Source organism: Pinus tabuliformis, chromosome 4_2 (genome assembly GCF_031772625.1).
Source record: "Pinus tabuliformis cultivar Carrire ecotype Pingquan chromosome 4_2, CPIR1, whole genome shotgun sequence".
NCBI classification, from domain to species: Eukaryota; Viridiplantae; Streptophyta; class Pinopsida; order Pinales; family Pinaceae; genus Pinus; species Pinus tabuliformis.
The window spans coordinates 1179356300-1179382308 of record NC_142304.1 but is presented as its reverse complement, the minus strand read 5'-3'; positions in this window follow the sequence as shown (position 1 = coordinate 1179382308).

Here is a 26009-nt window from a genome sequence, read left to right as displayed (position 1 = left end):
CCATAACATCGTACAAGTGTTGGGACACCTGCCAAGAGTGTGGGGCTCCTGTGGTGGCATGTTTGGCATAGTGTACCAATCCTGTCACCATCATCCCAAAAATGTATCGTTAGTAGTCTGTGAGCATCCATGAAGATCTATGGAGTGTTGTTTGTTGCTATGGAGGCACATGGATCTCTATGCACACCCTACACGTGCCAATGTGGACCTTTGGGAGTTAGGGTCCCATATAGGGAAGCCAAACCCAAATGGAAACCACCAGCAATCCTGCATAAGTTCTGATGTATCCCCTAGGCTTCCAATACAATCAGTCAATAGAATAATCAGGTAAAAGAGCTTACAAATCATGGATAGCAAAGTGGGCACTTCATAATGGCATGCCCCATTGTAGTGGCCTTTGGCATGTGCTAGTGTCTCCAAGCTCCAAAGGGGGTTAGCCAAGTACCTTATTACATGGTTTTAGCCCTGAGAGGGGATAGTATGCCCAAGGTACATCCTTTTAATGGGGGTGGCAAGTGACAAATAGGTGATATGGAATAGGGAATGAGAGGGGCAACCCTGGGCCACATAATGGGGCATAGGGGTAACTAGATAAGGGGAAGACCATACCTGGTATATAATGTATAAGAGGGAGTAGTCATGGTACATGAGGTGCCCCGACCTTGATTTTTTCACCCTTCTTTATATGCATTTTACCTTTTATGAATTTTCTTTAATTAACTGCCTGGGGCTCAAAGGACAAGAGCATGATGTGTATAATAGAGCAGCGATTACCCACTTTGAGGCAGGCGGTTCATTACCCTCCAGGGGTTGGGACAATCATGGGTTCCTGAATGATAGAAGAAACTCATCTAGGGCCTATGGAACCAGGGTGATGGCCATTTGTGGGGTAGGGCTCATGTGTTGTTTTTTTTCCGATGTGCTAACTATTTTTGTGTTGGCCATCTTTTGGATTTTGTAGTACAATTTCCTATTAAATGTGGCCAATTATGCTTCTTCTTATTTTTTAGTTGCTTCAACCTCTGTGGCATCATTCTAGGTCTGAATCAAGGTGGAATCAAGGGGAGAGGGAGGCTAACCCTATGTGGACCGAAAATGGGAATGTGGACCGAGGTGGGAGAAATGATGAATGGGGGTATAGTGAATGGAAAGGGAGTAGTATGTGCGGGCAAAGGAGCGGGACCACACACCCAAGTTAGGGTTTCCCAAGTAGTACCACCCTAGAACCAAATGGTCAATAAAGGAGATCCCATGGGACTAAGATCCAAGGGTAATAACCAAAAGAGGTCAAGGAGACAAGAGTACAAACTAAAACGGGAAGAGAGAGAAAGAGAGAGGGAGAGAGAGAGAGGAAGAGGGAGGGAGAGAGATAGAGATAGATAGATAGATATGGAGAGAGAGTGTGTATGTTTGGGGGCTGAGAGAGAGAGAGAGAAGGGGAAGAGATAGAGAGGGAGAGGAAGAGGGAGAGATACATAAATAGATAGATATGGACAGAGAAAAATTGTATGCGAAATAATATAGAGAGATAAAGAAGGAGAGACAAAGGGAGATAGAGATATAGATGGAGGGGTCAAGAGGGAAGAAGAGAGAGACAAAGAAAGGGAGAGAGAGAGAGAGAGAGAGAGAGAGAAAACGTGACATGTGTTTAGGGGGTTGAGATAGAGAGACAAAAACAGAGAAATGGAGGTAGATATCGATATAGATGGAGCAGGGGAGAGGGAAGAAGAGAAAGATAAAGAAAGGGAGGGAGAGGTGGGGAGAGAGAGACGGGGTAGAGAGGGAGGGGGAGAGAGAGAAGGAGAGAGGGAGGGAGATAGACATAGAATTTGCATTGATTTCAGTGTAGATGTTGATTTATACTCCTATTTGATTGCTTGCACTAGATGCATTGGTTTCAATGTAGATATTGATTTCTAATCGTATTTGATCATTTGCACTATATGCATTGATTTTAGTGTAGATGTCGATTTCTAATCCTATTTAATACCTTATACTAGACGCATTGATTTCAATGTAGATGTTGATTTCTATTCCTATTCGATTACTTGCACTGGATGCATTGGTTTTAGTGTAGATATTGATTTATAATCCTATATGATCGCTTGCACTAGATGCATTGATTTCAATGTAGATGTTGATTTCTAATCCTATTTAATACCTTATACTAGATGCATTAATTTGAGTGTAGATGTTGATTTCTACTCCTATTTGATTCATTGCACTAGATGCATTGGTTTCAATGTAGATATTGATTTCATAATCCTCTTTGATTGCTTGCACTAGATGCATTGATTTTAATGTAGATGTTGATTTCTAATCCTATTTGATTGTTTGCACTAGATGCATTGATTTCAATGTAGATGTTTATTTATTATTTGATGCAACTAGATGTATGATGTACATTAATTTCAAAGTAATTAGATTAATAGTTTGCATTGATTTCAGTGTAAGCATGTCTCTTCCCCCCTCCATCCATATCTTTATCTCCCATTGCCTCTCCTTTATCTCTTTATCTCACCCCCCAAACATACACACACTCTTTCCATATCTATATTTCTTCCTCCCTCCCTGTATTTGCCTCTCTCTTCTTCCTTCTCTCCCTCTTCCATCTATATCTCTATCTCACCTCCAAAACATACAAACTCTCTTTCAGTGTGTGTGCACATAAACATTATTTATGGCATGAATTGACTTCTTTGTTACAACAATTCAATGATAAACACAATACTTGATTTTTCATCCTACATAAAATGTTCACTTACCTGAAATGTCTTCTTCATAAAACTATAAACTATTTGTAATTGGCCACATTCTTATTATTTTCATTTTCCATCATTCAACATTGTTAATCACTTTGCATTCAAACGCAGTAATAGAGAATAACTAATAGGTGTGACAATAAGAATAGTAAAAGAAAATAGTTTCAAATTGATCAAAAATGAACATTGTTTGTAATTCACTATATTCTTATTATTCATATTTTCTATCATTCAACATTGTTACATTGTCACTTTGCATTTCAAATTTTAATTTCATCATTCAAGTTACTAAAAGTTTCTCTCATCTCAAAAAACTTACGCAACTAAACAAAGTTAAAGTTAAATTGACCAAATTATTATTAGACATATTTAACATACTCAAAATGATCAAAATGATTATATGTTCAACAAATTTTGTATGGCAGCACTATTGAAACCCACCTAGATCCATCTTAACCCTGAATCTATAAGCGCCGAGAGGGATCAAATCTCTCGAGGTGCAAACCTTTCGTGAATTTTTCACTCAAAAAAGATATTTGCACCTCAAAAAATTTGATCCCTCTTAAAACTTATAGATCCCAGAGTAAAATAGATTTAAACTATAACCTTTTTCCTTCCTTTATTTATTTATTTAAATAATTTTTCCTTTGCTTTTTGTTAAAATTCCAAACTTATAAAAAAAATAGGACATTTTCCACTTCCTTAATAAAGTTAAAAGAACCCTTACGACAAAACTTAAAGGAATCCAAATGTCTCTCGAGATGCCGATCATTTGTGCTCGAGCTCTAAAATTTAAGGCTTATCGCCTCAATTTCGCGTTCCAAATCAATGGCCCTCGATTCCAGCTCTTCACAGTCGTCTGCGGTCCCTAATTCCCAATGCTGGGCCAAGAGCCATCAGAAGAATACCGGGAATTACCCTTTGTGGAAGCCAGCAGACAGAAAGTTTTATGGACAGGGTTCGATCCAAACCAGTTGATGGGATCAGAGGTAGAAGCACAAAGAGACACAGCAGAGAGCACAGACAAATGGAGAACAAGACAGAGATCACAAATAAGAATGGAGAACACACTATAAGTTTTTCATTACTGAAAGGCCTGGCCTTGGGCTTGCTCTATAGATGAGCACATGGCTTGCTTTATAGATGAGCATAGAGCTGATAAGAATAAGAATAAGAATTAGCTAGATGTAAAATTTATGTGTAGTAGGTTCGGTTGCAAACAGCCATAACTTTCGGCATAAGCAGCGCTCGGCTGAGGACAGCAAAGTGACGCAGAAAATTTCAATTCGACTTCACATTTAACAACAATCACCTTTTTTGTTACATCTTCATCTTTGAAACCTCATCCTCTCCCAAAAAATTGTACATGCATTGTGATCATAGTTCGAGGAAGGCTTTACAACCTGTAGCATCTTATGTAACAATTGCCCAAATTCCGCAAGCCCGACTTGAATATTAACATTGAAAAAGTATTGTTGAGTAGACAATTTTGGCTTCAAACAGAGTCCCAAGATCTCTGGATTTTATGGTATTACGGAAGAAAGACACTCTGGCAGATTTGAGGATTAGAAAAGGAAATGGAACACCCACTCAATTGTCATCTCCTTGAGTTGATCATGCTGGTTTTCGACGCAAAACTAGAAGTACATAAAAATAAAATTCCCTGCCTCTGTTCAATTCGCGGCCTTGGCAAATGAAATGGGTGGTCTCCGATATCTTAATGGAGAAAGTCTGCAAATTTTTTATATGCATTGCCGTGGAAAATATAGGTGAGATCGAAAATATGCTTATTCCCATGGGGTTTTCCTTTTCGCATCGAAATCCTTTTTTGGCTTCATTTCCAAATCACTTTATGTTTGGCTTTTGTATCGCCACTTGAACACAATTGGGATCGCTCTGCAAAAAAACACTCCATTTGTTCAGAATGTTCATTTAAAACTCACTATCTGAATAACTCTGCGTTTCTTTAAAATGCTTCATTTTCCATGACATGAAGTTCATCAATAATGTTTGAAATCTCAGTCAACAAAGCAGTCTCTACAACTGTACCTACAGCTTCAATAGAAGTATACAGACCCAATTTGAAATGACCAGAAATATTGACAACCTACAGTTGGACACACTACACATTTGATAAGGAATAAAAGATCTTTTTGCAAGTGCAGGTTTATATTACGCTGACAAGCAGGTTCTTGCAAGTGATTTTTTTTTAATACAATCTTGTCTAAGAGAAGTTTTGAAATTTCAGGCTTACAAGATTCAGTTACAACACCATTCATGGTGCCCCTATGGCTATCCATGGCCTCGTCCCTACCATAACAGTGGCGAAAAACATTGAAACCACACACAGGCACAAAATCTATTATTATTTGTTCTTGGATTGGGTAATGCACAGAATCTGCCAAGTGCTTTAGTAAATAGGTGGAGGCAATTAAGGAGAACCAAATCTCCTTCATAGTCCATACCTCCTATGTCATAAATGAGATCTGAAGTTTACTCAGACTTGTCTGCTTTTCATTTAAAAGCCGCAACTAGAATTTCCATTGAGGAATCTATAAGTCAGATTCAAGAAAATTCCGACTGTGTACAATCCATTCCTCTTTTAAATTCCAATCAACTCCAAGCTGAGGCAAAAAGATTAAAAACTCAGTATCTTCATCTGGGATGCATCCGCATTGGTATACATGCTTTAACGCATCAGGGTCTAAACACATTTGTCTTAGCCACTGTTCGAGATTTGACCCATAACAAATACACTGACTCATTGATAGGTGGGATTGTAGCGCCTCTGTCCAATGGCCTTGTTCATTTCGATTGTTATCCTAATTTCTCTGTATATGTTTTCGATGAAACAATTGAAAATATTCTTTAGTTACAAATCCAGACAACTGGATTTGATATGGCGAAAAAGAGACACAATATTGCTATACAAACCAGAGGCTGCTTCCATCATACAAACACCCTTTATCCTGCAGTCTTACATGCCCCCAGCAAACAATCAAAAGCAAGTGTAGTGGTGTTGACAGATTCTCGAAATCAAAAGATTGAACACCAAACTATTAAGTGGGAAGACCTTAATTTCCCAGAACACTGGGTAGTATCCAATCCAAGGCCTCCTACCATAAAGAAAATTACTTCTGCTGACATTAGAGAATAACCCTCTTCTGCTATTCTTTCCTTTCTCGAAGATCAATTATTGATAGATGAAGAATAGATCAAATGTGCAGAACTTCACCATTGTACAAAAATCCTGAACTTGTAGATACCGTTTGTTCCAATAGTTCAAACTCCTGTAAATTTTTCCTCTCTTGAAGTCAAGTGTCCAGAGTGTCATTTCCCTATTAACCTCAGTCATCTTGCTGATATTGTCATGCATGAAAATCATAATCTTAGGACAGGAGAAGCTCCACCTACCACTTCTATAAATCCTTGTCCAAATCCAAAGTGTTCAAATATACCATTTCCCCATGAAGCTGAACACATCCTGATGATACATGAAATCACTACCTTGGAAAATGAAAACCCAAGGCTGACAGCAATCTTCAGTACCATGAGGCCAGCAAAGCCTAGATATGGGCTTGGGTTTCTAGAGCAAGCAAATGGACTTATCCCTGATTCAAGATTTGGCCCAATTCCACAAGATTATAAAAAACCAGCCATCATGGAAATGCAAAAGTTTTTTACATTAATGGATGGTTGTCCCAAGCATAAAATTGGAAGTGCATGGATGAAAGCCATGCAAAATTTGGGATCTTCTCACTCATCCAAAAGCTGAATCTTGTGGTCTTACTCATACTATTAAAGAAAACATTAAACTGTCTCAAGAATGGAAATAGTATATGGAAGAAAGAAATTCGTGGATATCCTTAGATTCCTGGAAGAACATGAGACAGACAAAAGGTGTTATGATGGCAGGTGATAAGGCCTCCACTTCATTACTTCACTCCTGGTCAGCCTTAGATGGCAGTAAGGTTGAGACAGTGACTACTTTCCCTCCTTATAAAGTTATTGTCTTAGGAGAAGGTCAAAATTCCGCAAAAGCCATTCCTATAGTATTAAAAGATGATAATGCCTTGGGAATAGATGGCAGAATACAAAAAGGCTAGTGAACAATTAAACTGGACAAACACATCCATTAAGGGTCTAGAAATGAATGTGATAAAGTCTGCAAAGATTAAAGATCAATTTGATGTTGTGCAAGTTTCTTCGAATGATGTAAATAAAAATTTTAATGATGTACACTATACATTTTCAGTTGTTAGAGGATGCACTAGAGAATCTTTGAACAAGATAGAAGAAGTAGGAGAAAAAATGGTAGAACAATTTGATTCTACTAAGGGAATAATAAGTGAATTGGCAGAAAAAGTAGGAAAGATGTCGGTATCAAAAACAGACAAACCAATTCCAAATTCCTTTTTGCACAAAAGAAGTGTAAAGATACAAGACCTTGTCAAATCAGTGGACAGGTTTCCATTCTTGCTTCCCAAAGAAACTAAAGTTTCACAAACAGAAGAATTATCAGAACACATTTCTTTGGCATCATTGTTCCAGGAAGAAGAAGCAACAGCCAAGGTCCTTCCTATCTATGAACCTTTAGAAAATAGGTTCAATAAATACCCGTCGTCGGATCTGGATGGAAAAGGAAAACTTCCAGAGACACATACATTCTTCCCAGAATCCCACAAGGAATGGAATATTGATAATCTTAGCATTGGTCAAATCAGACAACTAATTGATGTAATGTTTTCTGAATATAAGCTAATGTGTCTCACGGGTAAGAGTGAAATTGAAGCATGTAAGACCATCATACAATGTTTCACTGGAACACTTCTCAGATGGTGGGAAAACAAATCATCCCCGGCTTTAATAGCTAAGATGGAAGAAGAATGTCTTAAGGATGCAGAAGGAAATATCATTCATAATTCAGATGGATCAGTTCAAAGTAATATGATCGGAGCTTTGACTTTGATGATCTTAGAGCACTAGTGTGGCTGTGAAGAAGAGTTGGCCGACAAACATGAGGTTATATTAATGAACCTCAAATGTAGCAAAATGTCACAATTTGAAGACTTTCATAGAGATTGGGTACAAAGAATATATGAAGTGAAAGATTCTAAAAATTTATTATGGAAACAGGTATACCTTGGAGCCCTGCCATCTAGATTTGTTGATTATATTAAACTGTAAGAAGTATTTCAATTACCTTTTGAATCGTATACCTGCGGAGAAATTTATTCTCTCATTACAAAAACATTGGTTAGTTTGTGCACTAGTTCTAAGGTAAATAGATCCTTAGAAAAATTGTCAAGGCTTCCAGATAGTAAATCTATCTGTAGTAAATATGGTCTAACCATTGATGATCCTTTGGTTAGAAAGAGGAAAGCCAAAAAGAGAGCCAGAAAGGAATATAAGAAAACTGCCAAATTCTATAGCAATAAAGGTGGATACTCAAGAAGAAAAGTCCCTACAAAGACTAGAAAGGGACATTACAAGTATGTGCCTAGGACACACTATTATAAGCCTTCAGATATACACCTGCATACATCCAAACAAGAAAAATGGAATACGTTGACCTGTTGGCTTTGTGGCAAGATGGGGCATACGTCCAATAGATGTCTAGTGGGTGAAGAATCAAAGAAAAACAGAGGTAAGAAAAATCAGCCTCCGAACAAACATGATAAAGTTGTCAAAATAGAGACCCAAACACAATGCAGAAAGTGTGGGTCCAAAAATCATGAGACAAATCACTGCCCAAATGTTTCAATCACAGAACATTTACGGCAACAACAACTAGAAGAGTCATCTGCTGACTCCTTCAGCTCTTTAGCAGAATCATCTATTGAAGATTTACATGCACATATGCAAGCTTGTGCATGCTCAGACTCAGAAAACTGTGAATGCCCACATTATTCTGATTCTGATTTTTACAGTGAATCCTCTATTGAAGAAACGCATTTAGTACCACAAAAGGAAAAGGTGTTGATGGCTCATACTGAAGAAGAAGAATTCAAGATTCTTTCTCAAATCCGAGCCATGGAAAAAGGTGATATGAAGGAAAGATTTACTGTAGCTTTCATGGATCAGCTACGTGTATCAAGTTCTTCTAAAAACACTGTCAAAAAGCCATTATTTGTTGATGCTTCAATTGAGCGCAATACCAAATCATTCCAGAAACATCAACCACATGACAAGGTTCGCTCACTTACCTTGGGGAAGGTAAGAAGAGAAATACATCATCTTAAATCTCAAATTTCTGGTTTAAAATCTAAAATTGCATAATTAGAAAAAGGAAAGCAACCTGAAAGTGTACAAGATTGGAATACTACAACCTCCTACCAAAATCCAAATATAGAAATCATTGAAGGACAAAAAGATCATATTTTAGGATTCAGAGAGATGAGGATCATGGCAATTGAATATCAGCAGCACCATATAAAGTTAAATCTGTGTATACAGGGAGAAATGTTTTCACTAACTACACTATTGGATTCAGGTGCATATGTAAATATCTTAAATTCAAAAGTTATCCTAGCAAAATATTGGATTTCTGCAGTGTTAGGTTCCTATAACCAATAGGTTTCATTTTTCATGATTGACGGTGGAAGGGCCAAATATGTTCATCCTTTCATGCTGCAAAGGTTCCATATTTTGTAAACAAATGAAGAAAATTAAAAAATGAAAAGAGGGTATGCCCTAAAACAATAATCAAAGGGCAAGCATTATGAATTGGTCAGAGAAAAAATGATAAAAATGAACCCCAAACCAAAATACCAAGAAAGTGGCAAGTCAAAATGCCACTACTATCTTATTTGTGCAGAGCAAGTTCACAATGTACAAGCACTTTTTTTATCACACTTGATGGATGGCCCAACAATTCAATCTGGACCAGTCCATAATTAAATTGCCTGTTGTAGAATAGAGAATGAAGGTCTGTCCAAACAGTTCAAGCTTGGCAGATCATTAGCTAGGTAGAGAAGCAAAGGGTCTCAACTGCTTAATGTGAGCCCTTGGAAGAGATAAGGGCAGACTTAGATAGGAGGGTAGTTAAAAGAAAAGAGGAAAATCAAGGTTTGCTAGTCCAAATTCACCCAATCAAAAAGAAGAAAAAGTGCTAGGTGTTTTTAGGTTGGGTAGGCAGTTTGAGGTTGCAGAAGCAAGTTTGTGATCATTTTTTTTGTCTTGTCAAGAAATACTTATCTCATGGATGTCACAAGTACCATGGCAGTTGTTTGGTTGTAGAACAGTGGAAGCATGACTAACTTCCCCTTTCATTCCCCCAGAAATCATTTACTAACATCCCCCCAAGAACACTGGGATCTGCCCAGTGGTCTTGTTTCATTTCATTCTATGAGAAATGCTAAGTTGAACTCTGAGTTTACTTAGTGAAAAGAAGCCACATTTCTTGTGTAAAAGATCTTACCATTTTTACTTCATTTTCTTAAAAACCTAAGTTATTACCTTATGAACTTAGCGTTATCTTTTCATAAAAGTCATATTAACATTTAACTCTATTATCTAGCTCCCTTATCATTTGCCCTACCCCTATTCTACAAAAACTATATAAAAAACCCAAAAATACATAATATCCCTACCCCTGGAAACTATAGCCATATAACACAAGTTCGGGAAATATTAAGTCCATTTGGGACTTTATATTAACCCTTATGCGTTCATAAAACTTAGGGGTTGATTTGACATCTGGTTAAATTAACAACCACGCTTAAAACCTCCACATAAACCATGCATTAACCTGGCACGCATGTATATATCGGGTTTCACTTAAACATCCGGTTAAACAAATAACCGTGGCGCCCACATAAACCCATAACCCAAAGTTTTATGTGCCCGATATATTATAAAACATTTAAATATTGCGTGGGCCCCCCTCATTCCAAACCCTGCAACTTTAACTTCCCGACGACTGTCCGATCCCGCGCTGTAGATCTGACGACTGGCGGCGATATCGGAAGCCCTCGCCTACCGAGAGTTAGCGTCCGGGGGATGGGCGGTATTACTGCCATAACCCTGCCACGCGTTGGCTTCCCGGCGTGATCGGAGCTCCCTCCTGCAAAACCACCATGGGCCAAAGGCGGTGCGGGGAAAACCGCTCACCGCCCCGCCACCTACCCCCCTAACGTCATGCCCACGTCACCGCATGACGTTGTGTCCGCGTCGCCCGCCGCTACTCCACCTCAGCGCCATGTCATCCGCTGACATCACCTTCCCGCCACCATGTCATCCGCCACGTGATCTGACATGTCAGCTGCCATGTCATCCTCCGTACCCGCTACACAACAAAAATGCGTCATGATGACGTCATCACAAAAATGCGCTAAAATGCCCAAATTTTGTTAAAAGTCATGAAAACGACGGTTTTACGTTCATTTTTATTTGTGCGCTAGTGGAGACCGTGCATGCAACTTACGACCAATTCGCCTCTAGAACTTCAATTCGCCACCCAGACGAGTTCATCCTGCAAACTCGGCCCCCCCAGCTCAGTGTTGTACCTGCAATTTGTACCAGTCGGCTCTGAAACAGGTATTTACCCATTGTTCGCCCGTAAACCCTGTTTTTCGAAATTTCTCCATTTGAAATCGACTGAGGAACTAGAATTCAAAGTAAAATGCACTCCTGCCTATGAATCACCACCTTTTAATTCACTATGTGAGCCATTAAGTCAAAAGAAACCTGCAAACTTTGCCCTCCTTTGCAAATTGGCCATTAAAACACACTTCGAGCCCATTTCCGCCGGGAGAGTCTCTAAAACTGCCCAAACAGTGAGTTATTTTTTCAAAATCCCCTGCAAAAGAGCACCATTTCCTCTGTATTATCCAGCTTCCCAATTTAACCCTGCAGACTTTGTCTTTCTCCTTTGAATTCAGCCTAGTAAGGCCATTTCTATATCAAAGCTCAGTCTGCAAATTCCCTGGGAAAGGCTTCAGAGCCAGTGTTCTATTGTCTGTTGTTGTACAAATCCAAATTCCAAATTACAAACACACAGAATTTAAAGATGGCCACTCCAACAGCCTTGAATATCACTCCTCTCAATGCACCCCAGAAGGAACTGGAAGCATTACCTTTGGCTGATAGGGACTACTTAATCCAAGATTTGGTTGATGACAGAAACCACCTGCAAACATTCTGTCAGCTGAGAAACAGTTATTTAAACAACAGTGATATTTATGGCATATGGGAATCAAATTTGCCCATATACTTCCTCCCTTCTTTCAATGTCTTCCCTGAAATTATTCGCCTCTAATGTGAAAACTATGAACCAAATCAAAGGGCAATCAAGTCTCCATCTGGGAGAATCCTCTTTCATATAACTCCTGACTCCATCAATCAAATGTTAAACTTCAAGCAAACTCAGCTTCTGGTCCCTCTTTCTATGAAATTCCTGCTTGATGAAGGTCCTAAACTCTCCAGCTCAGAGATAGCCCGAATTGCCCAAGTATTCATGAGAGCAGACTGCCAGCCTACAGGGCCACCTCCTTTTCTCTATATAGATTTCAATGAAGTGGGTAAATTACTAGTTGATATGATATCTTATGTTCTGGGTTTCAAGACAAGTGAACATATTGATGAAACTATATTGGTCTTGCTATTTGCATTTAGCCCAGGACAACCCCCTGCTGTCAAATACAATTATGCCAAATTCATTGCCAATAAGATACATGACCAACTACTGAAACTGGATAGCGAGGGAGTATTCAAATACTCATCCTACATTTATCATCTATTCATGTATTATCACCCAGACTGTTTCCAATGCCCCATCAAAAGATTGGACTCTAAGGGAGAAAAGAGGTCTGTGATTTTTTGGACCTCAGTCTTTCATGAAGTCCGCAGCTCTCCCTACTCCTACTGTGAGTTCATTGACCTATTTTTCTATCCAGTTTCTTCTCCCCTGATGAGAACTCCCCCTGCTAGACTATCCTATGACATGCAGAAAATATTGCAGCTCTCAAAAAACTACAAAATAGGTGACTGGTACTTTTACCAGAATCACACTGTCATTAGAATATATGGCTGTGAGCTCTGTCCCTACAGGCTGCCAAGATATGTGCCAATGAGACTGTTTGCCTTGGAATATTACAAGTAACTCATCAATTCAGATTTAACTCATTTTCATAGTGCCAAGAAAAAGGCTCGGTTGAAATTCAAAGACCAACTAGACCCCTTTGTCATGAACAAAAAAGAAGGATGGCAAGATGCTGATCAAATATTGGGGGAAAAACTCAGGTTAAAAAGGAGTTTTTTGTGGGTACCCTTTGACCCATATGGATTTATCAATGCAAGGAAAATAAAATATAGGTTGTCAGCTTATGACCATTGCAAAATCCCACATATTGAACAATTTGCTAGCCAAGATGAGTGGGTGGAAGGCACACTAGTTGAAGAGTTCACCCAAGAAGAAATAATGGAGCAAAATGTAAAAGATTTGGAAAAGACTCTTGACTTGAATTCTTTTGAGCAGGTGACATTCAAACTGCCACAACAAGTCGAAGAAGGCACATCAACTACTGCAGCTTCACAAGCTGCCCAAGAAAGGACTACACCAACAGCAGGTACAGCAAAACGCAAGGAGGTAGTTGATACAAAGAAAAAACAATGACAGAACAACCAACTACCTCAAAGGAGCAGGGTCAAGGGCAAGCCCCTCCACTACAAACAGAGGCACCACAGGTTCCAGCATTACAGACTCCTCTCAATGAAGAGAGAAGCAAGAAGTAGGACCGAGAAGAGACCACACCTGCAAGTGGGTCAACACAGCAGCCAGAGGCCAAAAGGCCAAGAGTTGATCCTCAAGTTGAAGAGGAAATTAGTGAAGAAATCATAGAGAGTCCAAGAAGGGAGAGGGAAACTAGCCAGCAAACACCTACTAGCTCATTCCAGCAAGAGAAAGAGAGGCAGCATGGTATGGAGGTGTCCTCCTCAAGGAAGCAAAGCAAGCAACCACCTGGTATTAAAGGAACTTTCATGGAAATCAAGGCCCAAAATGAGTTGTTGATAATACAGCTGTATGATCAATTTCTCAAGACAACACCCTCCAAACAGCAGAGATTAATGGCAACTTATGACATTAAGGAAGAGAAAATGATCTTAAGTCATTTCAAGCCTAAGGTACCGCAGCCACAGACAGCTGCAGACTACATAAAGACAAACTTAGAGGTCCTCGCCAAGGACATACACCCAATGGACCAAATTGAGCTACACAAGCAAACAGGTGAAATGGTCTATGCTACACTTGCAGAAAAGGCAATGCTGGCCCACCAATTTAAGGAATCATTGAGAAATACATCTACTCAATTGGATTTGGAGAAAATGTCTTCCTTGGCTAAAGACAATAGAATAAAGAAATTGGAGGAAATTATTATGGAACTAGAGCATGATCCTAAGGATGCCAAGGGCATCAAGGCCCTCGTGAAGAAAAAAGAAGAAGATATTGCTGCACTCAGAAAACAATTGAGGTTACCTGCAACTATGCACCCTCAAGCTACAGAACTTGCACAAGAAAAGGAAGGTAAGAACATGATGGATTTGATGATGAGGATGAATCAAAGAATAATTCAAATGGAGCAAGAATTAGAGAAAGCATTACAAGGTAAGCAGGGAGAGTCGACCTCCCAGCCACCTAAAACAGCTCCAACAGTCCCCACTGCTCTTCCCACAGTAGCAGCAGCAATTCCTCCTATCATTCCAGCATCAACAACAGATACATCAACCATGGATGCTTCAGCAGCAGCAACCACAACAGCACCGGAATCTATCATGAGTATGGAAGAAATGATGAAAGCAATCAAAGAGCTATAAGTTCAAATGATAGAGCTGAAAGAGGCCAAAGAAAAGTTGGCCAAGCTCGAGGCAAGCTATGACAAGTCCAAGATGACAGTGGCTGAAGAAAAAAGAGAAATAAAGGCCTTGGACAACAAAATAAAAGCCTTAGAGAAGGAGCTTACTCTAGATAAAGCTCTAGTTGAAATCAAGAAAATTTTGTGGGCCAAAATTGGCCAATCTATCACTAACCAATGGCAATCAATTCAGACTATACATGAGAAAATAGAACTGATAGGCTTAGCTCAATTTGAGACTCAAAAGGCTAGAGCATCATTGGGAAATATGCCTGAGCAAGCCAATAGAATGATTCAATTTTTGAATACTCATACCAAAGAGAAGCTGGCAGCTCTAGATATCAGGAACAGGACAGATACCATTTTGATAGTAAAAAAGGTCCTAACCCTGAGGAATTTTGTATAGACTTTAGAAAGGAAGTGCCAAGAAATGCAGGCATAAATAAATGCCTTCAAACTAAAGTTTGCAGCATTGCAGAGCAAAGGTTTACCCTGCTTGTTAACCAGCAGTGGAAGACTGTTATCACATGATCAGTATGCCAACAGGGTAAATAATTATGTTTCCAATCAAATTACAGCATCCTCAAGCACCTCAGAAGAAACAGGGCCTCCGTCTGGACAGAGTCTTTATGACAAATTAGAAAATCTGTTCTATATTGAACATGAGATAAATCATCTTTTTGAAGTACAGCCCAAATTTTATAGATATACTGAAGATGATGAGACACTAATTAAAATACAAAGACATCAGTTGCCTATAGAAGATTGGTGGCAAGCAATGCTGGAAATTTTACCCAGGTAATTTGTTTCTGTTTCCTTTTTTAGTCAGCTACAGGTCAGCAACTCTAAATGCACGGGCCACCTGTCAAAGAGTCAAAACAGCATAAAGAGGAAGTCATATTATGACTGCAGTTCATTAATGCAAAAACAAAGCACCGATGACAAGGTCGGACAACAACACAGCAAAGCAGCAAAACAGCAAATGCAGGGATGCAGAGTAAAGGCGCAGCTACCAGCCGACTCACTCAGTCCAAAAGTCAAATATCTCTGACAAATTAAACCGCCAGCACACCAACATTTACTGCGGCATTTATTTCTCTCATTTACTTCTTCTGAAGAGTTGGTGAAGAAATTTATTTCTTGATATCTTATCTACATGATATTTTGTATCTCTATTTTTGTATAAATACCTCCCCATAAGATGTATTTGGGGTTGGTGATTTTCTCTCTGGACTGCGCTGTAATTCTGAGACTGTTTAATACAAAGGCTGTTGAAGTTCACTGTTGTTGGACCGTCTGAATGTGGATTTGATGTTCTGGGACCTGCTACAGAATTCCTGTGTCTTTCTATGGATCAATAAGTTGTTCTAAACTGTGTTTTGTGTTTTCTGTGTTTGCAAATTTCATATATGTTTCATAATCTTAGTAACAGAGAAAAAGAATAGCCTAGAATTTGTTTAAATAAACTCTGTGTTCAATCTCTGCTATTAATTATGTTTTCTTCAGAATTAGCCATAAACAGGAATTCTTAGCTGCTCTTGTTTCCACTAATTCTTTCACTTTGAATATTGCCTAGGAATTATTTGTTGCTCCTTGATAATACTCATGCACTTTACCTCTATCAGCATAATGAAAGATTCTTGATTGCCTTTCATTCCCTGATATCATTCCACCAATTTCCAGATTTTAAAATTGTTCCAAGACTAATTATCCTGCTCTATAGTATTGCCCTTTACCAAAGAAAACACTCTCGGCAGCTCATCATCATAGACTCCATTTGCCCAATGGAACAGACTGTTTTAGACTTACATCCCAGCTCTGTCTGAAATCACCATCCAACAAACTTAAAACCAAACCCTGTACATCATAACTAGCCTAAAATACTTCAAAACAAAGCTAAATTACAAAGAGAGAGCCCTCTCTGGTTGCAGATTGGCTAGAATCTACGGCTAAAAGACTGGTTAGTGGTTACCTCGGCCGTATTCCCTTTGGAGGCAGGGAACAACCTGAGTGATAACATCATTGGCGACTCCACTGGAGATCTGAATGACTGTTTGTTACTACTATCTATTTTCTAAAGCTACAGATGGAGCCTGAATTTAGCCAGGTAGCCTTTGAAACTGTTTTTGCTGTGCATTTACAGGAGTAGATAAACGCTACTTCAGTCAATCTCCATTCTAGCTTTAGGCTTTAAACAGTTGTCCAAAAGATTTGATCAGTTTCCCTGTTAGAACACATTCAAAGAAAAGCCCAAACCTTCCCATATTTCAAAAGAGCTTCCTTCAGAAAATTGTAAAAAATTGTGATCCTTAACATTTCTAGAAAATACCAAAAATAAACTTAGAAGCTGGCTCCAAAGAAGAAAACTCGATACACTAGGTCAAATCCTGATCCTGACCCTCCAGCTATTTTTGAGAATCCTAACTTGATCTCTAAGACCATTAGAAAACAAGAAAAACTAGAAAATTCTGCTGATTTAGACCTTGATATACTTCAGCAAAACCCTACAAAATCTGAGCTTACTCCTTGGAGAGCACCAGTCCTTTCTACAACCTCTCCTAGTTCTTCGCCCACACCTCAAAGTATCCTTTCCACTCCCCCATCCACTGCACATATTTCCACTGCTGTCCCAGCTGTTCCAGCTGTCTTATTTCTTCCTGTTGTCCCGTTTATCCCTATAAATATGGCAAACCGTTATGCTCCACTGCAACTACCTGGAAATCCAGGGGCTATGCCTCAGGATTATCAGAGCAAAATCACACATTTTGATGGTATTGGCTCCTATACAGCCCAGAAACACACTAAGAAAATGCAAGACTATTTTGAGAATTATGAAATTGACGATGATGATGTGAGAATGAAGATCTTTGTCCAAAGTCTAACTGTTGATGTAAGGATTTGGTTTAGAGCACTTGCTGCAAATTCTATAGCCAATCCAGAAGCTCTTTATCAATCCTTTTTAAACAGATGGGAAAAGAAGAAAGACCCTTTACACATTTTAACAGAATATGACAATTTGAAAAGGGGCCCACAAGAAACCGTCCAAGACTATTGTGCTAGATTCAACAATGTCTATAATTCCATTCCCCAGAACCTTAGACCTCCACCTAATCTGGCCTTGATCAAATTCCCTGATGGATTTGATTCTGACATGGCATATCAACTGAGGGAAAGAACCCCTCCAAGCTTAGCAGACATGTAGAATATAGCCGTTAGTGTGGAGGCAAACCTGATTGCTAAACGAAATCGGGCAAGAGCTGAAAGAAGAACAACTTTCAAAGAAGAGCCTTCAGCATTTGAACAAAAACTAGATGCAATCATCAAAGGCATGGATAGACTAGGTGATAGAGTGGAAACTATTGAAAGGAAATCATCTTGGGAAGGTCAACCAAGTAATACCGCAAGAAACCCAAACTTTAGAAAAAATTAAAATCCAAATGTTGGAAGGCCTGGCCCTGGCCCTCCATTTCAAGAGAACTATGCCGAAGCCTCAACATCTAGTGAACCAACAGAGGAATGGGTTTAAAAAGTGAACAACAAATATTTTTAACCCAAGAAGACCAAGAAGCTCATAATTTCAACCAATTTCAAACCAAATCCGGAGAGTCATTTGATTTCAGAGAAGGGTATGATGCAGCAGTCTATGAGGTTCATAAACAATACAAATTAAGAAGCAGAACCATAGATGTGCCTGAACCTACCAAGCTGAAGGATACCAAGCAGCCAAAGAAAACAAAGGATAAAGTTGTCCTAACAGAACTCCCTGTCAAATCAGACTTCCACCCAAAGGAACCCACTGTTGAGGAAATATCAAATTTACAGCCCTCAAAAAATCAGTCATCTACACCTCTTCCCTCAAAAGAAGATCTAAATTGCCCTCCTAAAAATAATTTCAAAACAGATTTAGTTCGGAACAGCAATCATAATGAAGAAAAGGTCACTGAAAATTCAGCTGAAAAGGAAAAGTTTGTTGTCCATAACACAAGAATGCAAGTAGAAAAACCCTTCAACCTAGAAACAGAAATAGGCAAGCTGAAAATAGCTATTCCTCTCTCTGAATTGGCTATACATCATGTTTACAGATAGCAAATCAATAAGTGACTTCAAATATCAGAGAATAGGGATGCAGTCAATGTTTTAGATGATCAACCAGAACTGATTTTTGGTCCTGAAGTCAATGGTAAAACAGTAGATGGAGGAGTTCCTCCATTCTATGTCAACTTAAATATTCATGATAAGGTGCTGTATAATGCAATGTTTGATTCTGGTGCCTCCCATAACCTAATGCCTAAGTCTGTCATGGAAAGATTAGGCCTAGATATCACCAGACCCAATAAAGATTTGTTCTCTTTTGACTCCAGCCAGGTCAGGTGTCTAGGCCCGATCAAAGATTTGTGTGTATCCCTAGTAAAATATCCAGCCAAAACAATCTTGATGGATGTGGTGGTAGCTGATATCCCACCCAAATATGGAATTCTTTTGTCTAGATCTTGGGGTGCTAAACTCCAAGGATCCTTACAACTAGACATGTCCTATGCCACTATTTCAGTCTTTGGACAGCCAAAGAGATTATACTGAGAAACATTGATGAAATATGTGGTTAGCAGTCTGGAGAAACCCCAAAACTTCCCAATTTATTCTATGCATTCAGATATAGGTTCATTTATTTTATACAATGCGGAGATGTGTCCCAAAACTGATGTCAAACTCCTAGAACCAGCACAAACAAAAAGCATAAATGAACAATCTAGTGCTCAAGACCAAAAAACTATTGATGTGATTGATGTAACAAATGAAAATGACATATCATGTGGGTTACAAAATCCAAATCTGCCCACTAAGCAAGTTTCTCAAACTCCTAAGACTAATAGTAATCAAGAAATCCTATGGTACTTAGAATTTGATGGATCTGTCAACAAATTAGGAGCAGGGGTAGGGGTTTGGATACACAACATGCAGAATGACCATGCCCAAGGTCATGCATATAGGCTAAATTTCAGATGCACGAACAATATGGCCGAGTATGAGGCCCTTTGATTGGGTCTCAAACTGATTAGAAGTCTAGGGGCAACCAAGATTTTCGTCCTAGGGGACTCAGATTTGATTATACAACAGATGAAGGGAAACTTTGTTACAAATGATCTTAGGCTAAGGGCTTACAGAGGGGCAGCCATCGAAATACTTAACACCTTCTTAGAACCTCAGCTCATCAAAGTACCAAGAAAGCACAATTTACATGCACATAGTTCGGCAACTTTTTCCAGCACTTGCAAGTTGCCTTTTGAACCCAACCATCACTTCACTACTGAAATCAAACACAGACCTGTTGTCCCAGATAATGTGAAAAATTGGCAGGTGTTTGAAAATGATACACAAATAAATAATTTCCTGACTTTGAAAGAGGAATTCTCAAGCACAAACATTGATACAAGCACCATTAATGATCAACAACAAATAGACAAAATTGAGCAAAACATATCAGCTGAAACAACAAATCTGATTTTGCATCCAACAACTTTTGATGACAAAAATTTACAAGAGCTGAAGCAAATAGACCTTGATGAAATGGCTGAGGGAGAATCTGAAGTAATTGAACTAAAGGATAATTTTCTGCCCACAGGCTTAACTGCTTTGGAGGATATATTTGATTCAAATGATATTCCAATAAAGCCAAAAATGCAACCATTAAATGCAGAAATTGAGGATTGCAATATTGGAACCACACAAAATCCCAAAATGGTAAAACTCTCCAAAGCATTACCTTCTGATCAAAAGCTGAAATACATTGATTTGTTTAAGGAGTTCCAAGACGTCTTTGCCTGGAGCTATAAGGACCTCAAGTCATATGATACTTCAGTCATCCAACATACTATACCCTTGAAAGAGAATCAAAAACCTTTTAAACAGAAGCTTAGAAGGGTGAATCCAGTTCTCCTTCCCCTGATTGAAAAAGAAGTTAAACGAATGTATGAAGCTGGAACCATTGCACCTATCAGGTTCTCTAAATGGATTTCAAACCTAGTCCCCACTAGGAAGAAAACGGGAGAGATAAGACTCTGTGTTGACTTAAGAAATTTGAATAAAGTCTCTCTCAAAGACCACTACCCCTTACCCAAGATGGATCATATCCTACAAAGGGTAGTGGGAGCTTCTAGGATCTCATTGTTAGATGGATTCTCAGGATTCAATCAGATTTTAGTCCACCCAGATGATCAAGACAAAACTGCCTTCACAACACCTTGGGGAACCTTCAAATATGTAAAAATGCCTTTCGGACTCAAAAATGCAAGGGCCACATTTCAAAGAGCAATGGACATAGCCTTTGCAAAAGAGATCCATGATTTCTTAGTCATATACCTTGATGACCTCACTGCTTTTTCAAAATTAGACCAAGAACATTTAGAACATCTGAGACAAGTGTTTATAATTTGCAGAAAATATGGCATATCATTGAACCCAAAGAAATCATTGTTTGGCCTAGAAGAAGGCAAACTCCTAGGTCACATAATTTCAAAAGATGGCATAAGAATTGATCCGGACAGAATACAAGCCATTCTCTAAGTGCCTCACCCAAGAAACATCAAGGAACTACAAGCCTTTCTAGGGAAGATCAATTTCCTAAGAAGATTCATTCCCAGTCCTCACTAGCCCCAAGTTTGATAGAGATTTCATGATCTTTTCCTTTGCATCTGAACATACTATTGCTGCTGTCCTATTACAAAAGGATGACCAAGGGTGTGAGAAGCCCATTGGTTTCTTTAGCAAGGCACTTAGAGATGCACCTTTGAAGTATCAAATCATGGAAAAATAAGCCTATGCCCTTGTAAAAGCCATCAAAGATTTCAGAGTTTACATCTTATATTCACATGTGATAGCCTATGTCCCAAATGCAGTGGTCAAAGACATTCTGAATCAAGAAGGAATTGAAGGTAAAAGGGGCAAATGGATAGCCAACATTTTAGAGTATGACATTGAAATCAGACCTACAAAACTCATAAAAGGACAAGGGTTAGCCAAGCTGATGACTGAAACCAATTTTGAAGCCCTTGATATCAATGAACTGGATAACGAGCAGGAGATGGCCACTCCACAGATCAATCAAGCCTTTTTACAATCACCTTGGTATGCTGACATATGTTATATATTGTTAAACCTGCAAGCTCCTCCAGGGTTATCCAGGACTAGAAAGAGATTCCTGAAAATGAAAGCTTCAAAGTTTTGTATAATAGACAATGTTTTATCTTGGAAAAATCATGAAGGCGTTTTGCTAAATTGCCTAATACAGGATGAAACTAACAGAATACTCAAAGAATTTCATGCAGGGGACTGTGGTGGGCACTTGTATTGGAAATCAACGGTAGATAAAATCCTAAGGGCTGGATTTTATTGGCCCTCCCTGTTTGCTGATGTGAAAAAATTTGTAATGTCCTGCCACAAATGCCAAATCTTTGAAGGCAAGAAAAAGCTGCTACCTTTGCCCCTCAAACCCATTTCAACTGAAAGGCCATTTCAGCAATGGGGTTTAGACTTCATTGGGGAAATCCACCTTTCATCCTCTGGTCAGCATAGCTGGATTTTGACTACCACAAACTACTTTACCAAATGGATAGAAGTTATCCCTCGCAGGCAAGCCAATGACTCAACTATCATGCAATTCTTAGAATCCAATATCCTTTCTAGATTTGGCTGTCCGGAGAAGATTATTACAGACAATGCTGCTACCTTTAAATCCAAAAGAATGATCAGTTTTTGTCATAAATATCACATTACCTTGGGCCATTCCACTGCCTATTACCCCCAAGGTAATGGTCTAGCTAAGTCATCCAACAAAAGCTTAATCAACATCATTAAGAATGTCTTGCAGGAAAATAAAAAGAATTGGCACAAAAAACTTGTAAATGCACTATGGGCAGACAGATTGACCACTAAAAGATCCATTGGAACAAGCCCATATGAATTGGTTTATGGCATGGAGGCAAGATTCCCTTCTTCTTTGGGAATCCCAGTGATACATTTGCTGCAAGAAATACAAGCAGAACCTAATGATATTCAGAGAAGGATCAATCAAACTATTTACTTGCAGCAGACAAGAGAGGAAGTATATTAGAGAAGTCAGGTTCTACAAGAAAAACTGAAAAAGATGTTTGATAAAAGAACCAAAGCAGAGGATTTCTTCATTGGGGATAAAGTTTTAAAGTGGGATTCTAGAAGAGAGGATAAAGGGAAACATGGAAAATTTGATTTTCTTTGGAAAGGGCCTTTTGTTATTCAGGCTGTACAAGGAAACAACACCTATTTTCTGAAAATCTTGGACGGTACAGAGGCGGATGATGGGCCAGTAAATGGTCGAATGCTGAAGCATTATTTTGATCAGGTTTTTTGAAGAAATCAGCACTGTAGTTTGTACATAATAGTGTTTTCTTTCTGCAAATTTATTACATCAATATGGTAGGGAATAACATGCAACAAATTTTGAGGAAAGGTAAGGAATTATGACACCTAATAGTATGGCACTTTGAGTGTATCAAAAGAAGTTGGAAAAGGAGACTTGGGAGCTGCGAAAATGATGACTAAATATTCAGCCAGATTAACCTAAATAGAGCTGCAACTAAGTGAATGAATTCATGAGGGTCACTCAAATTTTACAGGTTCACTATTTTGTCTACAGCCAAGGAGGAGTTTCAGATTACAGCAAGAGTTGAAAACAAGGCCATCTGACCTGTTGTTCTTGACTTTTCACCAGGAAAAGCCATCCCCAAGTGGAGCCACTGTTAGGTTCCTATACCGATAGGTTTCATTTTCATGATTGACGGTGGAAGGGCCAAATATGTTCATCCTTTCATGCTGCAAAGGTTCCATATTTTGTAAACAAATGAAGAAAATTAAAAAATGAAAAGAGGGTATGCCCTAAAAGAATAATCAAAGGGCAAGAATTATGAATTGGTAAGAGAAAAAATGATAAAAATGAACCCCAAACCAAAAGACCAAGAAAGTGGCCAGTCAAAATGCCACTACTATCTTATTTGTGCAGAGCAAGTTCACAATGTGCAAACACTATTTTTATCAAACTTGATGGATGGCCCAACAGTTCAATCTGGACCAGTCCATATTTAAATTGCCTGTTGTAGAATAGAGAATGAAGGTCTGTCCAAACAGTTCAAGCTTGGCAGATCATTAGCTAGGTAGAGAAGCAAAGGGTCTCAACTGCTTAATCTGAGCCCTTGGAAGAGATAAGGGCAGACTTAGATAGGAGGGCAGTTAAAAGAAAAGAGGAAAATCAGGGTTTGCTAGTCCAAATGCACCCTATCAAAAGGAAGAAAAAATGCTAGCTATTTTTAGGCTCGGTAGGCAGTTTGAGGTTGCAGAAGCAAGTTTGTGATCATTTTTTTTGTCTCGTCAAGAAATACTTATCTCATGGATGTCACAAGTACCATGGCAGTTGTTTGGTTGTAGAACAGTGGAAGCATGACTAACTTCCCCTTTCATTCCCCCAGAAATCATTTACTAACATCCCCCCGAGGACATTGGGATCTGCCCAGTGGTCCTGTTTCATTTCATTCTATGAGAAATGCTAAGTTGAACTCTGAGTTTACTTAGTGAAAAGAAGCCACATTTCTTGTGTAAAAGATCTTACCATTTTTACTTCATTTTCCTAAAAACCTAAGTTACTACCTTATGAACTTAGCGTTATCTTTTCATAAAAGTCATATTAACATTTAACTCTATTATATAGCTCCCTTATCATTTGCCCTAACCCTATTCTACAAAAACTATATAAAAAACCCAAAAATACATAATATCCCTACCCCTGGCAACTATAGCCATATAACACAAGTTCGGGAAATATTAAGTCCATTTGGGACTTTATATTAACCCTTCTGCGTTCATAAAACTTAGGGGTTGATTTGACATCTGGTTAAATTAACAACCACACTTAAAACCTCCACATAAACCATGCATTAACCTGGCGCGCATGTATATATCGGGTTTCATTTAAACATTCGGTTAAACGAATAACCGTGGCGCCCACATAAACCCATAACCCAAAGTTTTATGCGCCCGATATATTATAAAACATTTAAATATTGCGCGGGCCCCCCTCATTCCAAACCCCGCAACTTTAACTTCTCGACGACCGTCCGATCCCGCGCCGTAGATCTGACGGCTAGCAGCGATATCGGAAGCCCTCGCCTACCGAGAGTTAGCGTCCAGGGGATGGGCGGTATTGCTGCCGTACCCCTGCCACGCGTCGACTTCCCGGCGTGATCGGAGCCCCCTCCTGCAAAACCACCATGGGCCAAAGGTGGTGCGGGGAAAACCGCTCACCCCCCCGCCACCTACCCCCCTGACGTCATGCCCACGTTACTGCATGACGTTGCGTCCGCGTCGCCTGCCGTTGCTCCACCTCAGTGCCATGTCATCCGCTGACATCACCACCCCGCCACCGTGTCATCTGCTGACATCACCACCCCGCCACCGTGTCATCCGACATGTCAGCTGCCACATCATCCTTCATACCCGCTACACGAAAAAAATGCATCATCATGACGTCATCACAAAAAAGCGCTAAAATGTCCAAATTTGGTTAAAAGTCGTGAAAACGACGGTTTTATGTTCATTTTTATTTATGCGCTAGTGGAGACTGTGCATGCAACTTACGACCAATTCACCTCCAGAGCTTTAATTCGCCACCCAGACGAGTTCATCCTGCAAGCTCGGCCCCCCCAGCTTAGTGTTGTACCTGCAATTTGTACCAGTCGGCTCTGAAACAGGTATTTACCCAGTGTTCGCCCGTAAACCCTGTTTTTCGAAATTTCTCTTTTTGAAATCGACTGAGGAACTAGAATTCAAAGAAAAATGCACTCCTGCCTATGAATCACCACCTTTTAATTCACTGTGTGAGCCATTAAGTCAAAAGAAACCTGCAAACTTTGCCCTCCTCTACAAATTGGCCATTAAAACACACTTCGAGCCCATTTCCGCCGGGAGAGTCTCCAAAACTGCCCAAACAGTGAGTTAATTTGTCAAAATCCCCTGCAAAAGAGCACCATTTCCTCTGTTTATCTAGCTGCCCAATTTAAACCTGCAGACTTTGTCTTTCTCCTTTGAATTCAGCCTAGTAAGGCCATTTCTATATCAAAGCTCAGTCTGCAAATTCCCTGGGAAAGGCTTCAGAGCCAGTGTTCTATTGTCTGTTGTTGCACAAATCCAAATTCCAAATTACAAACACACATAATTTAAAGATGGCCACTCCAGCAGCCTTGAATATCACTCCTCTCAATGCACCCCACAAGGAACTGGAAGCATTACCTTTGGCTGATAGGGGCTACTTAATCCAAGATTTGGTTGGTGACAGAAACCACCTGCAGACATTTTGTCAGCTGAGAAACAGTTA